The following is a 13,789-nucleotide window of genomic DNA, read 5'->3' on the forward strand; positions in this document are numbered from 1 at the left end:
GATTTCCCATTCTTCCCATTGTAATTCACATGGTTTGCCCATGACAAATAAAGGTCATGTGGCACATGTTCTTGAAAAATAAATTGTGCATATCTGTTCAGTTGTTCATGTGCCTTTCCATAAAGCAGGTCGTCCGTTGCATCTGTGATGTCGCACAGTGGAATATTGGGCAGAACAGGTCCACAGTCTGTCTCGTTGTCTGGCTCTGCAGGGGTGCTGCACTGAGTGGGTGCTCGAGGAAGCTGCAGAGTCACTTCACCAAAGTCCAGCACTTGGTGTGCTGTAGAAGGCAGTTCTACGTGTCTATTCACGACTATTGTGGTGTCCACTTCACTGGGTGCATTCACTTCGCCGCCAAAATCCACTTCACAGAGTGCACCCAGTTCGCTGAATGTAGACACTTCGCCCGGGCCATCCAATCCACCGAGTGCACCCAGTTCGCCAAATGAATTCACTTCACCCGGTTCATCCAATTCGCAGAGTGCATCTATTCTGCCAGGTCCATCTTCAATTCGACACATCTGCACAGCTACTTCATGGGTTTGTGGTGTTGCTTTTTTCACTGTGTTAACGATAATGTCTTCCATTGCGCAGATGATCCGGTCATTCACTGATGTTGTGATGGTGTGAGTCGCTGATTCGATGAGGGTATTGACTGATGTCATGATGGTATTACTTACCGATTTGATGAGGTCTTCTTTCACTGATTCAATGAGGACCTCCTTCATTGATTCAACGGTGTTCTTCAATGTATCTTTTAATACAGCATTTTCGATCTCCAGCCGATGTACCTTTTCTTGAAGCTCCTGTGCACCATGGTCGTCTTGCAGGTTGTCCATCAATTCTTTTGTTCCTGAAAGATTTCCAAAATCCAGCTTTCTTCTTGGTGAAGAATGTCCTTGTTGACCTGGGGTCGAAACAAAATCCAAAACAACAAACTCCTCATTTGGATCAATACTTACTGCCTGTACCAGTGTTTGATCAATGCTGACCACTGGTACAGGTACATCTTTAGCCAACACAGTCTCCTTGTATGAAGGACCAGCTTCAATATCTGTAATAGAGAAAGGGACTTTGTTATCGTTACCTACAATCTGCTCTAAAACACCATTCTTTGCCTTGGCATTTTTCCTTGGCTTTACTGTGACTGGAATGTTCTCTTTTTTGGCAGTAGTCTTCTTTGCCTTTTTGGGTGCATACTGTGGAACCAATGCAGCCAAGGCCAATTGTCTCTTGTTGGAACGTGCACTGCGTTTTCCATAGAATGTTGCACTTGATACATTCATTGTTGTTTGTCTACAAAAAAATAATTACACGTGAAATTGTGTTCCACTATCCAGTAAAGCAGTTTTACAGTAGCACAATAATGTCCAGTAGATTACAGTACAGTACATGACTGTACAGTACTGTATGTACTGTACTGTCATGGCCGTAACTACTGTACCATACAGTAGGTGCAAGGGGTGCAGTCTCATTAGCTCGAGCGTCTCATTAGCTCGAGCGTCTCATTAGCTCGAGCGTCCCAGGCTCGGGGGAGGAGGGGTTGGTGTGCTATACGGGCAGGCGTCGGTCGCTTGATATACCGCCAAACGCCTAGGTGCCTCGTGGAAGCGGGGGGAGGGAACACTGGGAGAGGTTTGGGAAAGGTTGGAAGCACAGAGAAAGGACGGGGAAACCAGGGCCGTGCGACGGGGAGCGGGCATACAGTAGCCCCGGGGAGGAGGGGCAGCGTCGCTCGAGAGCGCTCGAGGCAGTTTCGCTCGGAGACAGGGTTACACAAAATGGCCGCCAAAATGGCCGCCAAATGTCTACGGGCCTCGTGGAAGCGGGGGGAGGGAACACTGGGAGAGGTTGGAAGCACGGCTGCACGGAGAAAAGACGGGGAAAGCAGGGCCGAGCGACGGGGAGCGGATACCGTCATTGCTGCTCGAGCGTCTCATTAGCTTGAGCGTCTCATTAGCTCGAGCGTCTCATTACCTCGAGCGTCTCATTAGCTCGAGCGTCCCAGGCTCGGGGGAGGAGGGGTCGGTGTGCTATACGGGCAGGCGTCGGTCGCTCGATATACCGCCAAACGCCTAGGGGCCTCGTGGAAGCGGGGGGGAGGGAACACTGGGAGAGGTTTGGGAAAGGTTGGAAGCACAGAGAAAGGACGGGGAAACCAGGGCCGTGCGACGGGGAGCGGGCATACAGTAGCCCCGGGGAGGAGGGGCAGCGTTGCTCGAGAGCGCTCGAGGCAGTTTCGCTCGGAGGCAGGGTTACACAAAATGGCCGCCAAAATGGCCGCCAAATGTCTACGGGCCTCGTGGAAGCGGGGGGAGGGAACACTGGGAGAGGTTGGAAGCACGGCTGCACGGAGAAAAGACGGGGAAAGCAGGACCGAGCAACGGGAAGCGGATACCGTCGTTGCTGCTCGAGCGTCTCATTAGCTCGAGCGTGTCATTAGCTCGAGCGTCCCAGGCTACGGGGAGGAGGGGTCGGTGTGCTATACGGGCAAGCGTCGGTCGCTCGATATACCGCCAAACGCCTAGGGGCCTCGTGGAAGCGGGGGGGAGGGAACACTGGGAGAGGTTTGGGAAAGGTTGGAAGCACAGAGAAAGGACGGGGAAACCAGGGCCGTGCGACGGGGAGCGGGCATACAGTAGCCCCGGGGAGGAGGGGCAGCGTCGCTCGAGAGCGCTCGAGGCAGTTTCGCTCGGAGGCAGGGTTACACAAAATGGCCGCCAAAATGGCCGCCAAATGTCTACGGGCCTCGTGGAAGCGGGGGGAGGGAACACTGGGAGAGGTTGGAAGCACGGCTGCACGGAGAAAAGACGGGGAAAGCAGGGCCGAGCGACGGGGAGCGGATACCGTCATTGCTGCTCGAGCGTCTCATTAGCTCGAGCGTCTCATTAGCTCGAGCGTCTCATTAGCTCGAGCGTCCCAGGCTCGGGGGAGGAGGGGTCGGTGTGCTATACGGGCAGGCGTCGGTCGCTCGATATACCGCCAAACGCCTAGGGGCCTCGTGGAAGCGGGGGGGAGGGAACACTGGGAGAGGTTTGGGAAAGGTTGGAAGCACAGAGAAAGGACGGGGAAACCAGGGCCGTGCGACGGGGAGCGGGCATACAGTAGCCCCGGGGAGGAGGGGCAGCGTCGCTCGAGAGCGCTCGAGGCAGTTTCGCTCGGAGGCAGGGTTACACAAAATGGCCGCCAAATGTCTACGGGCCTCGTGGAAGCGGGGGGAGGGAACACTGGGAGAGGTTGGAAGCACGGCTGCACGGAGAAAAGACGGGGAAAGCAGGACCGAGCAACGGGGAGCGGATACCGTCGTTGCTGCTCGAGCGTCTCATTAGCTCGAGCGTGTCATTAGCTCGAGCGTCCCAGGCTACGGGGAGGAGGGGTCGGTGTGCTATACGGGCAAGCGTCGGTCGCTCGATATACCGCCAAACGCCTAGGGGCCTCGTGGAAGCGGGGGGGAGGGAACACTGGGAGAGGTTTGGGAAAGGTTGGAAGCACAGAGAAAGGACGGGGAAACCAGGGCCGTGCGACGGGGAGCGGGCATACAGTAGCCCCGGGGAGGAGGGGCAGCGTCGCTCGAGAGCGCTCGAGGCAGTTTCGCTCGGAGGCAGGGTTACACAAAATGGCCGCCAAATGTCTAGGAGCCTCGTGGAAGCGGGGGGGAGGGAACACTGGGAGAGGTTGGAAGCATGGCTGCACGGAGAAAAGACGGGGAAAGCAGTGCCGAGCGACGGGGAGCGGATACCGTCGTTGCTGCTCGAGCGTCTCATTAGCTCGAGCGTGTCATTAGCTCGAGCGTCCCAGGCTACGGGGAGGAGGGGTCGGTGTGCTATACGGGCAAGCGTCGGTCGCTCGATATACCGCCAAACGCCTAGGGGCCTCGTGGAAGCGGGGGGGGGAGGGAACACTGGGTGCAATGAGCGTTTACATACAGATAGAAAAAGATTTACCGTTCAGGAACTTTTGCTAGTAGCACTTGAAACCAGCCGAGTTCCGTGAGGCCAGCAAAGATTTCAAATGCAAGCAGAAGTACAGGAACGGTATTCGGAAGTACAGGAACGGTATCAGGAAACTTCAAGAAGTCTTGAGAGGAGAGGAGCCGAACAGCAAGTCTGCTTACGAAGAAACAGGTTTGCCGAGTGGTAGCTGGAGTGCCTGGGGACGCCCTTTTTATGTGAAACAAACAAAAGGTTTTTCCCGCCCAAGATCCAGACCCTGAGATTGGTCTCTGCAGATATGTTTGGGGCGTGAACAATTTCCATAATCCAATCACAGGACCTGCTTTGGGCGTGGAAAAAACCTTTTGTTTGTTTCACATAAAAAGGGCGTCCCCAGGCACTCCAGCTACCACTCGGCAAACCTGTTTCCTCGTAAGCAGACTTGCTGTTCGGCTCCTCTCCTCTCAAGACTTCTTGAAGTTTCCTGATACCGTTCCTGTACTTCTGCTTGCATTTGAAATCTTTGCTGGCCTCACGGAACTCGGCTGGTTTCAAGTGCTACTAGCAAAAGTTCCTGAACGGTAAATCTTTTTCTATCAGTATTTCGATATAAATATACCTTATTTTTAAACTGTATTCTGTATGTAAACGCTCATTGCACCCAGTGTTCCCTCCCCCCCCCCCCGCTTCCACGAGGCCCCTAGGCGTTTGGCGGTATATCGAGCGACCGACGCTTGCCCGTATAGCACACCGACCCCTCCTCCCCGGAGCCTGGGACGCTCGAGCTAATGAGACGCTCGAGCAGCAACGACGGTATCCGCTCCCCGTCGCTCGGCCCTGCTTTCCCCGTCTTTTCTCCGTGCAGCCATGCTTCCAACCTCTCCCAGTGTTCCCTCCCCCCCGCTTCCACGAGGCCCCTAGACATTTGGCGGCCATTTTGTGTAACCCTGCCTCCGAGCGAAACTGCCTCGAGCGCTCTCGAGCGACGCTGCCCCTCCTCCCCGGGGCTACTGTATGCCCGCTCCCCGTCGCACGGCCCTGGTTTCCCCGTCCTTTCTCTGTGCTTCCAACCTTTCCCAAACCTCTCCCAGTGTTCCCTCCCCCCCGCTTCCACGAGGCCCCTAGGCGTTTGGCGGTATATCGAGCGACCGACGCTTGCCCGTATAGCACACCGACCCCTCCTCCCCGGAGCCTGGGACGCTCGAGCTAATGACACGCTCGAGCTAATGAGACGCTCGAGCAGCAACGACGGTATCCGCTCCCCGTCGCTCGGCCCTGCTTTCCCCGTCTTTTCTCCGTGCAGCCATGCTTCCAACCTCTCCCAGTGTTCCCGCCCCCCCGCTTCCACGAGGCCCCTAGACATTTGGCGGCCATTTTGTGTAACCCTGCCTCCGAGCGAAACTGCCTCGAGCGCTCTCGAGCGACGCTGCCCCTCCTCCCCGGGGCTACTGTATGCCCGCTCCCCGTCGCACGGCCCTGGTTTCCCCGTCCTTTCTCTGTGCTTCCAACCTTTCCCAAACCTCTCCCAGTGTTCCCTCCCCCCCGCTTCCACGAGGCCCCTAGGCGTTTGGCGGTATATCGAGCGACCAACGCTTGCCCGTATAGCACACCGACCCCTCCTCCCCGGAGCCTGGGACGCTCGAGCTAATGACACGCTCGAGCTAATGAGACGCTCGAGCAGCAACGACGGTATCCGCTCCCCGTCGCTCGGCCCTGCTTTCCCCGTCTTTTCTCCGTGCAGCCATGCTTCCAACCTCTCCCAGTGTTCCCTCCCCCCCGCTTCCACGAGGCCTCTAGACATTTGGCGGCCATTTTGTGTAACCCTGCCTCCGAGCGAAACTGCCTCGAGCGCTCTCGAGCGACGCTGCCCCTCCTCCCCGGGGCTACTGTATGCCCGCTCCCCGTCGCACGGCCCTGGTTTCCCCGTCCTTTCTCTGTGCTTCCAACCTTTCCCAAACCTCTCCCAGTGTTCCCTCCCCCCCGCTTCCACAAGGCCCCTAGGCGTTTGGCGGTATATCGAGCGACCGACGCTTGCCCGTATAGCACACCGACCCCTCCTCCCCGGAGCCTGGGACGCTCGAGCTAATGACACGCTCTAGCTAATGAGACGCTCGAGCAGCAACGACGGTATCCGCTCCCCGTCGCTCGGCACTGCTTTCCCCGTCTTTTCTCCGTGCAGCCATGCTTCCAACCTCTCCCAGTGTTCCCTCCCCCCCGCTTCCACGAGGCTCCTAGACATTTGGCGGCCATTTTGTGTAACCCTGCCTCCGAGCGAAACTGCCTCGAGCGCTCTCGAGCGACGCTGCCCCTCCTCCCCGGGGCTACTGTATGCCCGCTCCCCGTCGCACGGCCCTGGTTTCCCCGTCCTTTCTCTGTGCTTCCAACCTTTCCCAAACCTCTCCCAGTGTTCCCTCCCCCCCGCTTCCACGAGGCCCCTAGGCGTTTGGCGGTATATCGAGCAACCGACGCTTGCCCGTATAGCACACCGACCCCTCCTCCCCGGAGCCTGGGACGCTCGAGCTAATGACACGCTCGAGCTAATGAGACGCTCGAGCAGCAATGACGTATCCGCTCCCCGTCGCTCGGCCCTGCTTTCCCCGTCTTTTCTCCGTGCAGCCGTGCTTCCAACCTCTCCCAGTGTTCCCTCCCCCCGCTTCCACGAGGCCCGTAGACATTTGGCGGCCATTTTGGTGGCCATTTTGTGTAACCCTGCCTCCGAGCGAAACTGCCTCGAGCGCTCTCGAGCGACGCTGCCCCTCCTCCCCGGGGCTACTGTATGCCCGCTCCCCGTCGCTCGGCCCTGGTTTCCCCGTCCTTTCTCTGTGCTTCCAACCTTTCCCAAACCTCTCCCAGTGTTCCCTCCCCCCCGCTTCCACGAGGCCCCTAGGCGTTTGGCGGTATATCGAGCGACCGACGCTTGCCCGTATAGCACACCGACCCCTCCTCACCGGAGCCTGGGACGCTCGAGCTAATGACACGCTCGAGCTAATGAGACGCTCGAGCAGCAACGACGGTATCCGCTCCCCGTCGCTCGGCCCTGCTTTCCCCATCTTTTCTCCGTGCAGCCATGCTTCCAACCTCTCCCAGTGTTCCCTCCCCCCCGCTTCCACGAGGCCCCTAGACATTTGGCGGCCATTTTGTGTAACCCTGCCTCCGAGCGAAACTGCCTCGAGCGCTCTCGAGCGACGCTGCCCCTCCTCCCCGGGGCTACTGTATGCCCGCTCCCCGTCGCACGGCCCTGGTTTCCCCGTCCTTTCTCTGTGCTTCCAACCTTTCCCAAACCTCTCCCAGTGTTCCCTCCCCCCCGCTTCCACGAGGCCCCTAGGCGTTTGGCGGTATATCGAGCAACCGACGCTTGCCCGTATAGCACACCGACCGCTCCTCCACGGAGCCTGGAACACTCGAGCTAATGACACGCTCGAGCTAATGAGACACTCGAGCAGCAATGACGGTATCCGCTCCCCGTCGCTCGGCCCTGCTTTCCCCGTCTTTTCTCCGTGCAGCCGTGCTTCCAACCTCTCCCAGTGTTCCCTCCCCCCGCTTCCACGAGGCCCGTAGACATTTGGCGGCCATTTTGGCGGCCATTTTGTGTAACCCTGCCTCCGAGCGAAACTGCCTCGAGCGCTCTCGAGCGACGCTGCCCCTCCTCCCCGGGGCTACTGTATGCCCGCTCCCCGTCGCTCGGCCCTGGTTTCCCCGTCCTTTCTCTGTGCTTCCAACCTTTCCCAAACCTCTCCCAGTGTTCCCTCCCCCCCGCTTCCACGAGGCCCCTAGGCGTTTGGCGGTATATCGAGCGACCGACGCCTGCCCGTATAGCACACCGACCCCTCCTCCCCGGAGCCTGGGACGCTCGAGCTAATGACACGCTCGAGCTAATGAGACGCTCGAGCAGCAACGACGGTATCCGCTCCCCGTCGCTCGGCCCAGCTTTCCCAGTCTTTTCTCCGTGCAGCCGTGCTTCCAACCTCTCCCAGTGTTCCCTCCCCCCCCCTTCCACGAGGCCCCTAGGCGTTTGGCGGTATATCGAGCGACCGACACTTGCCCGTATAGCACACCGACCCCTCCTCCCCGGAGCCTGGGACGCTTGAGCTAATGAGACGCTCGAGCTAGCGAGAAGTTGACGCATTAGCAACTGAGTGCTGTACAGTACATCATTGTCAATTATTACCACCAACGTTGTTTTTTTTTTTGGGGGGGGGGGGGGGGGTAAAGGTACTGTAACATTTTTTAAAAAAAATGTTTAAAGTACTATAGTAATTTGTATTGCGAAAAAGTCCATGTACTGTATTTCTAAATGTGCTGTCTTCTCTTCATACAGGGAAGTCTCTAGTACAGCTGTCCAAAATGCCAGTTAAGATCAACAAGGCGATGAGCAAAATAATTGCGAACATGAAAAAAGAAAATAAAACTACCAAAGAGATCCAGGCTTGGCTGAGGGAAAGTGGGATTGTAGTCACTTTACAAACAGTGCGCTATCATGCTTTCGAGAGAACAACGGCCAGAAAGGAAATATTTGCTCCAAAGTGCTCTTGGTAAGATCAGTGTTGTGTAGTAAATTACCTGTAATGTACTGTACTGTATTGTTTGTTAAACTGGTACTGTATAAACTACTGTACTGTACAGTATGGCCAGTAGTATTAACCTTTGCTGTACTACAGTAATATAGAACATGAAACGTTTCAGTCATTGCCTTGTACTGTACTTGTACTGTACTGTACTGTACATTAACTCTTATTTACTGTGTGCACTGTAGGAGAGCTGAAAAAATTGTGGAGAAATTAACTCGTGAGAATGATGAAATCTCTGCTCGACAAATTAAAAACATCTTCAAAACAGAGTATGATTTTGACATATCACTCACCAGCATTCGAAAAATGCGTCGGAAAATGGGATGGAAATATTGTGCTACAAGGTACAGTAAGAGTTTTGTATAGAGCAGTAATGCGCGCCATTTCACATTAACCCCTTGAGTGGTGGGTTTTGCTGGGACAGTACAAACCTACAGTACCAGGGCAGCGGCGGCAGAGCTTGATGCTACTGTTCCTCATAGTGACAATGGCGTCATGATGAGGGATTTTCGTGGCAGCTCTGGAGGACTCGGCCTGAGCACTCGCCAGCCCCCACAAGCCGCACCAACCATACCCGGCAGTGGGGGAGGGGTGGGGGAATTGACTGGAGGTGCTGCACCAGTGGTGCACACAAGGACACCACTGGCGTACACCTACTGTATAGTGGCATGCCTTGAGATTTTCCGGGACAGCCCACTGCACCAGCACAGCTGAATCCGGAAAATCTCCAGGCATTCAGTACAGTACCACTCAAGTGGTTAATACCTACATTATTTGCATACAGTACTGCACGGTTGTTTAATGATGTCTATAATACAGTACTGTATTAAATTACCTGTATATTTTTGTGCTGTTGACAGGATAACTCCCATGGTTAGAGATGTCAACAAAGAGAAGAGAGTGGAACAGGCACGTCGTTTAATTGAGAGCGGTGAAACCTTTCAGGATGTTCTTTTCACCGATGAATCCTCAATTGCACTCGAGAGGTTCTCGCGAATGTCATTCCGTAAGAAGGACCATATCTCATTGAAGCCACGGCCAAAGCATCCACTGAAAGTCCACGTATGGGGAGCCATATCACGATTGGGAGCTGGCCCATTGTTAATGTTCGAAGGTACAGTATAGTACAGTACTACTGTGTACAGTATACAGTACCATGCGTTGTCTGTGTTTGTAAGAAATAATGTACTATACTGTACACTACAATAATTAAAATTGAATGCGGTGGTTATTAATAAACAATACTGCTTTTTTCTCTAGGGATCATGGATAAACAATTCTTTCAAGAAAGAATAGTAGAGGGATGTATGGTGCCATATGTGCGGAAACGTTTCCCATCGCATCATAGACTATTCCAGGACAATGATCCTAAACACTCTGCCTCTGCAAAATTCATGGAAGAGAAAGGCATCAATTGGGAACGCACACCACCAGAGTGAGTATTGCTTTAATATTGTACTGTACTTTTATGGTTTTATCAAGATTGTATGCTTTTCTGTTCTAAAAGAAACATTATTGAAATACCTTTATTGTATCATACTGTTTACTTTAGATCCCCGGACATGAATCCAATTGAATTGGTATGGGCTCAAATGAAGTATTACATCAGGAACACTGCGAAGCCAACAACAAAACAGCAGCTGTTGGATGGGATCCGTAAATTTTGGCAAGAAGTGCTGACACCGGACATTTGTAATAATTGCATAAATCATCTATATAAAGTATTGCCTGTTATAGTCAAAATAAATGGACAACCCAGTGGTATGTAGTACTGTATTAAAATAGTATAGAAGTACTTAATCAGTCTGTTTTCTGTGTGTTTCTCTATGAACCCCCAACCCAAAATACTGTATAATAAAAATAAAAGTTGTGTGTGTGATGTTACAGTACTGTACAGCAGTGTTGCAAGTAAGGGGGTACGGTGTGGTACAGAGTACTGTACCTGTAAGAAATACAGTATGTTGCAGGTACGCAGTACCACTTACTCCCTGACCCACTGTCAATTCTATTTTTAATTTAAGTCTAAATATAATGCATCCGCAGCCCGCCCACTCAGCGTTATGATTGGCGTAGCTACCGCTACTGCTGATTTAGCCTGTCACACTGACAGGCATCTGCAGTGGCGATAGCATGAAGAGCAGGCTCCACAATTGTAAGCACAATCTGCCCAGCTCTCCGCCAAGCAAGAGCCAACCGACCCCCAGTCATTTCCTGCTTCTCATTCCCTGTCTCCTGATGCCACTCCACTATTGTCATTTAGGGCCTTATTCGTATTCACTCTTTCTGTCACAATTCTTCTTAGATGGACAAAACTGCAGGTGGGGCAGATGTACAGTATAATGAGCAGAGAGAATTAGATTTGGGTGAGTTACAGTATTTTGTTTCTGTGCAGGAAAAATACTGACTGCTTTATTGTTACACTGCAATATAGAGCTTACTGTACTGTACTTTGAAGTACAGTACAGTAAAAACCCCACCCAAATCTAATTCTCTCTGCAATAGTAAAATCTACCCCACCTGCAGTGCACATGGTTTTGTCCATCTAAGAAGAATTTTGTCAGAAAGAGTGAATGCGAATAAGGCCCTTAGTCACTCTTCTAGCTTTGTGTGACCACGAACACTCATGACACATGGCCACACCCATACAGTATTTGGTAGAGCCCATGAGTACTGTACCACCAAGAAAAAAATTCTACCTGCACCACTGCTGTACAGTACCTTTTGTTTATTATTCTGTCCTGTAATGCACCTTGCTACTGAACTGTACCTTGTCCCCTCTGATTGTACTGTATGCCATATTATCCATCTGTTGTCAATAAAAGTATTTTACTGTACATGTGGATAACAAGTAGAAAAATGTTGATTCGGTGCGATGTACTGTACTGTAGACAGTCTGTTTTACTGTATTTGTGTGTCTTGCTGAACCCCCACCCCAAACAAATAAAAAAAAAAAATAATCTGTGTGTGATTTTTTTTTTCTATTCTGTACTGTACTGTACCTTGCTACCTTTTCCCCACTGATTGTACTGTATGCCATATCATCCATCTGCTGTCAATAAAAGTGTTTACTACAGTATTCAGTATTTGCAGTAGCATACAATAAGTTACTGTACAGTATCGTCTCACGCTGGAAAAAAGACAAGGATACATTGGAGTAACAATAAAATATTTATAAATACAGTATGAAAAAAAAATAAACAACGCCAGAATAACAATTAAATTAAACGAACTAAAAATTGGAAAATGAAATCAATGAACTGGTGCATCAGCACCCGCGCCGCCTCAAGCGCCCTGAGCCGCTGAGCCCTCTGTTGTTGTTCTGTGGTGGGGAAGTAAAATGTTAACGTTACTATAGTGTACTGTACGGTAAGTACTGTACTGTACAGTATTATTATTCTACAAAAGCAATCCCAACCACTGACATACTGTACTGTAACTGTACCTCTATAATTGGGGCCGGTACCCGGGCCAGGCCCCTGCGAGTCTGATCCTGGCCTGTGCTGGCTTATCCACAGTTGGTGTCTTGGGCCCCCATGGACGATTGGCACTGTAGTGGGAGAAAAAGTGAGCATTACAATACAGCATGTACAGAACCTGTTCCACTTAGTGGCCCTTCTTCACTTCAACGGTGGTGGTCGTACTGTACTGTATGCCATCAAATAAAGCATGCCATGCCAAAAGAAGAAGCTGGTGGGTGGGACAGGCTTTTCTATTGGAATTACTGTTCAGGACTGTGTCAGAGGCGGAACTCAGTTCCCTCTACCATTGGAAACCAGTTGCCCATCACTTTTACACCTCTGGTTACAGTGCAGTACTACAGTAATTCTTACCACTTTCATCGTCCTCCTCCTCATCTTCCTCCAGCTCCATGGCCTCCACCTCAATGATGTCTGAGTGGAGAAAGGAAAATACAGTAGTACAGGAAAAAAAACATAATTTGCCTACTTACAGGTACTGTACTGTACATGTACTGTACAGTACAACTCCATAGAAGAAGGTCCTAATGGTGTAGATTGAAATGTCTACACACCATCTCCAAGCGGGCACCACCCACCTACAGTAGTGTACTGTACAAACAGGCAAGGCCCAAAGTCTGCGTGACACCCAGCGCAGAGCCCCCCCAAAGTGAAGTCCTACACCAAAGGCATTGTCAGTTCCTCCAGAACCACCTGCACTTCCACCCACTTCAACAGCCAACCCCCACCTCCGCATCCCACAAAGCACCCCCTCCACCGGACCACTGTACTCACTGCCTGGCTCCTGGTCCTCCTGCTGCTCCACCTCCTCCTCCTCTTCCTCCTGGGTGTCGAGGGGAACCGCCTCTTCTTCCCGGGTGTGGCCTAGTGATGCTGCATTAAAAAAAAAAAAAAAAAAAAAACATTGTAAACGTACTGTACTGTACAGTAAATTCCCTTCTACTTTTAGAACTCCATAGAACGGTTGTGTCAAAGTCATGGCCCTCCAATTGTTGTGGAAGTACTGTACACATCCCACCCAGCATGCCATGCCACAGTTTTAACAATCCATCATACTGTACTGTATACAAAAAGTGGCATGCTGGGATGTGTACATACAGTATGTACTGTACAACCAGCAAAGGCCCAAAGGCTGCGTGACACTCAATGCAGTGCACCCCAAAGTGAATGCCTTCGCTGAACGGCATCTTCAGTTCCTCCAGAACCACCTGCACTTCCACCCACTTCAACAGCCAACCCCCACCTCCGCATCCCACAAAGCACCCCCTCCACCGGACCACTGTACTCACTGCCTGGCTCCTGGTCCTCCTGCTGCTCCACCTCCTCCTCCTCTTCCTCCTGGGTGTCGAGGGGAACCGCCTCTTCTTCCCGGGTGTGGCCTAGTGATGCTGCATTAAAAAAAACAAAAAAAAAAACATTGTAAACGTACTGTACTGTACAGTAAATTCCCTTCTACTTTTAGAACTCCATAGAACGGTTGTGTCAAAGTCATGGCCCTCCAATTGTTGTGGAAGTACTGTACACATCCCACCCAGCATGCCATGCCACAGTTTTAACAATCCATCATACTGTACTGTATACAAAAAGTGGCATGCTGGGATGTGTACATACAGTATGTACTGTACAACCAGCAAAGGCCCAAAGGCTGCGTGACACTCAATGCAGTGCACCCCAAAGTGAATGCCTTCGCTGAACGGCATCTTCAGTTCCACCAGAACCACCTGCACTTCCACCCACTTCAACAGCCAACCCCCACCTCCGCATCCCACAAAGCACCCCCTCCACCGGACCACTGTACTCACTGCCTGGCTCC

This window comes from Crinia signifera, chromosome 2 (genome assembly GCF_055691185.1).
Source record: "Crinia signifera chromosome 2, ASM5569118v1, whole genome shotgun sequence".
Classification (NCBI taxonomy): Eukaryota; Metazoa; Chordata; class Amphibia; order Anura; family Myobatrachidae; genus Crinia; species Crinia signifera.